This window comes from Magnolia sinica, chromosome 3, assembly GCF_029962835.1.
Source record: "Magnolia sinica isolate HGM2019 chromosome 3, MsV1, whole genome shotgun sequence".
In the NCBI taxonomy this organism is placed as follows: Eukaryota; Viridiplantae; Streptophyta; class Magnoliopsida; order Magnoliales; family Magnoliaceae; genus Magnolia; species Magnolia sinica.
The window spans coordinates 13,048,898-13,053,019 of NC_080575.1; the positions used below are offsets into that span (position 1 = coordinate 13,048,898).

General features: G+C 36.8%; 1 non-coding gene across 1 annotated transcript; it reads left to right on the forward strand.

Annotated features, from left to right (window-relative positions):
- The first annotated feature begins 226 nt into the window (after window positions 1–226).
- On the forward strand, window positions 227–333 carry LOC131241860 (small nucleolar RNA R71). Its single transcript, XR_009169426.1, has one exon. It is a non-coding gene; the product is annotated as a small nucleolar RNA R71 (small nucleolar RNA).
- Window positions 334–4,122: the final 3,789 nt, after the last annotated feature.

A 4,122-nucleotide genomic window follows, 5' to 3' on the forward strand; every position in this document is an offset into this window, starting at 1 on the left:
CAAAAGGTATAATCCATCCCTCTCCTTTGATTGAGTGGGCCTATAAGTGGTGCTTGATTTTGGGTAGGTGTCCCATGATTGTGCGTTTTCAACAAGTCTGTCCAAGTTGTCCAACACATCATCGACATTTTTATTCATGAATTCCCCATTGCACATTGTCTAGACCAATTGACGCATGGAAGATGTCAGTCCATCATAGAAAAAGTGTGTAATGCGCCACGTTTCAAAATCGTGTTGTGGGCATGAACTAACAAGATCCTTGAACCACTCCCAATATTGGAAGAATGTTTCATCCTCCTTTTGGGCGAAGTTCATAATTGACTTTCTAAGGGTGTTTGTTTTATGATGTGGAAAAAATTTCTTTACGAACTCCCTTATCATGTCATTCCATGTGCCAATAGATCTGGGTCGTAGTGAATGCAACCACGTCTTAGCCTTCTCTTTTAAATAAAAGGGAAAGAGTTTTAGTCTGATCATGTCCTCAGACATGTTAGGAAAATATAAAGTGGCTATGATCTCGTCAAACTCTTTTAAATGTAGATATGGACTTTCAGATTCAAGTCCATAGAATTTTGGAAGGAGTTGGATCACCCTGGCTTAATATCCATGTGTCCCATATTTTTTAGAAAAACCATGCATGAGGGCGTGCTCACCCCCGCCGGTTGTAAATAATCTCACAAAGTACGAGGCGGAGGTGCTTGATGCACCTCATTCTCATCCTGGACTTCCTCAACCCTAGGTTAAAGTTGTCTTCTTAGTTCATTAACTGGTTGATTTGCAACCATCACTTCAATTAACTCGGAGGATCTTGAGTGGTGTCTAATCCTGTGATGGATAGATAACCCCTCAACCAATCCTCCTTCACTCAAAAGACGTCGAGTGTTGTCACGGACCCACTTGGGCATGAAATACTCTCAGCCCTCAATTTCAGATTCTAACTTAAACCTAAAAGAGAGAAAGGAAACAGAAATCTAGAAATAGAAAGAGAGAGAATTAGAAAGAAGTTACCAAATTAGAAGTTCCTAATTGAAATCTTGCAAAACAAAACAAAATAAGTTAGTTTCAAAAAATAGAAATTCTAAAAATAAAAAGTTTCTAAAAAAAAAAAAGGAAAGTTAGTTTCTAAAATCAAATCAGGAAAGTTTCTAAATCTAGAATTAGAAAGTAAGTTTCTAAAAATAAAAGAAATCCTATAATTAGAAAGTTTTTAAAAACAAAAAACAAACCCTAATCCTAAAAATAGAAAAACCCTAATCTAAACCTAATTCTAAAACTAGCTAATTTGGTCGAATCCATAGGGACTAATCTTCTGTATATTCTAAAAGTAACTACAACTAGAACTAGAAAAAGATGTGAATCTAATTTTAAAGTAGTTGAGAGAGTAATTATGATTAAGTAATTAAAACTCGTAAATTCAAAGGTGGGAAACTAGGGTTTCCAAGGATCTACTTATAGAGATCAGGGAGATCTATGCTTGATTCAAGTCACATGATTGGAATCAGAGCCTCATCCTATCCAATTGAAAAATATCTCAGTAAAATCAAATCTGAACTTCCTTTGACCTAATTCTCAATGGATGAGAGATGTGAGAATTGGAAGTGATTTCGTCAGAAAACCATGCCCTGGAGACAAGGCAAACAACAGGATTTACTAATCCCACAACTAATATGAGAGAATTGTGAAAGTTAGGGAGGATTCCATCATCCAACCATGCCCAAGGGACTATGGCGAACAACAGGATTTTCTAATTTCATAATATCAATTCATGAATAGAACATACTCAAAGCTATCGCAGATTTATTGTAATTTGAGTTACAACAAACCATTAAAAACTGAAAGTATTCCTTATAATCAAACTGGAATTAAAGAGAGCTCAATATAAACATGAATCAAAGCAATAGAAACATCCCATCATGCTACAAGCTTCACCTCTTAGCCCTAGCTAAGAGGTTTAGCCAACCATAGACATGATTGAACTAGAATCTCTTAAGAAAAGCATAAAAACAACTAAGGGAAGAAAAACTCTTAGCGACGGCTTTTCCATGCTTTTGCTCCACTCCTTAAATCCTAGATGATGCCTAGGGATGCCCTAGGGACCCCTATTTATAGTTTTGAAACTTAACTTTTACACCGAGTTGGAAATTTTTGGATACTGCCTCAAATTTCTGCACTTTGTGTGCTAGTTGAGTAACTCAGGACTGGTCGAGGACAACCCTTGACTGGTTGAGGATCACCTTCGACTGGTTGAGGGTTTTCTTTAACTGGTTGAGGATGACCTGATTTTTGAGATTTTTATCGCTGGAGTTCAAGTCCAGGAATCCTCGACTAGTCAAGTAGGATCCTTCGACCGGTCGAGTAGAAGACAAGACTGGTCATGCGTAGCCAGGACTGGTCGAGCCAGAGGCAGGACTAGTCGAGGATTACACAAATTTACTTCAAAACTTCAATTCTCTTAATTCTTGACTTAATTTTCTTGGATCTTTGGAGTTTGCATTCTTCATTCTTAGTTCCATCAGATCCACTCTTGACTTTGATGATTCTTGAGCTCTAAATCCATGCTTTTAACATCATTTTAAATCCAAGCTCTTGAATTCACTAGCCAATCCGCTTTCAAGATGGAAGTGGATGAAACGGATTGGCTGGTGTACCACACACCAGCTATATAGCTGGTGTATTGATGTCAACAAGTTTTGTGGGTCCCATCATGAGTTATGTGTTATATCCAAACCGTCCATCCATTTGGCAATCTCATCTTAAGGCCTGAGCCAAAAAATAAGACAGATCTAAGGATCAATTGGACCACACTGCAAAAGGCAATGGGGGGATTAAATGTCTACCATTGAAATTCTTTTAGGGGTCACAGAAGTTTTCGAATTAATATGAAATTTGTTTTTCCTCTTCATCCATGTATTTGTGACCTTATTAACAAATTGGATGGAAAATAAAAGTTATGGTCGGACCTACGAATTTTTTGACGTTGAAAATCATTATCCTTGCTGCTATTTTTGGTGTGGTCCATTTGGGCCTTGGATATGATTCATTTTTTGTGTAATGCTCTAAAATTATCTCGAAAAATGGATGAACTGTGTGGATATAATAAATACATCATTGTAGGGCCCATGTAACTTTGATCTCATTTGAACTGTTTGTACAACTCAAAGCTCGAGGAGCGTCGGCGCTCATCTTCGCACGACACGCATCTACACTAGCTATATAGTTGGTGTGTGGTACACTAGCCAATCCGCTTCTGACAAAGACACTGATCCTAAAACTAGATATCATCTTACATTGCAGATGGGATTTAATTGGACAATGTTTGAAAGTTATTCCATGTATGTAACTTAAATCCACACCGTTCAACCTTTTTAAAAGATCATTTTAAGTCATTATACCAAAAATGAAGTATGCCCAAATCTTAGGTGGACCACAGAATAGAAAATAGTCATGATTAAATCCCTACCATTAAAAACTTCATGGAGTATACGGCAATGTTTATTTTCCATCCAACCTATTAATAATGTCACGGATATCTATAGAAAGATATCATGTAAATATAATCTTGATTGAAAGCTTTTGTAATTCATGATAAGTTTTCAATACAGATGTATTGGATGGATGTAGTCACATACATCAAGATGGGCCCACAATCAGAGCCCACCACAACGCCATGTTGGGCTTTTTCAAAATAAGAAGAAAATAAATTTTAATTTATAAAAGAAATTGGGAAAAGGGTTGTGGCTTTTGGTGATTCTTGGTGACCATTCATTTGTGAATGGTGGTGCCTCTTGGTAAAAGGAGCATTATTTAGATTTGAAATGGAGGGATGCCATTGTTGAAAAGACACCACCATTATTGAAAAGACACATCGAAGAAGATGTCTTTTCATGAAAAGAGTCTTAAATATCTCTTGTGATTCTATATAAACCCATCTTTGGGTCAATTCGAAATCACAATTCCGACAATCTCCTCTCCATCTTCTTCTTCTTCTCCATTTTCGTTTTTGGATGATTTTTGGAAAGTTACAGTTTTTAGGCGCAATGCAAATAGTTTTTCAGGCAGTAAATTGCAAACAATTTTCAAGGGGTAAATTGTAATAGCATAGAAGTCAGGGGTGTGCACTAT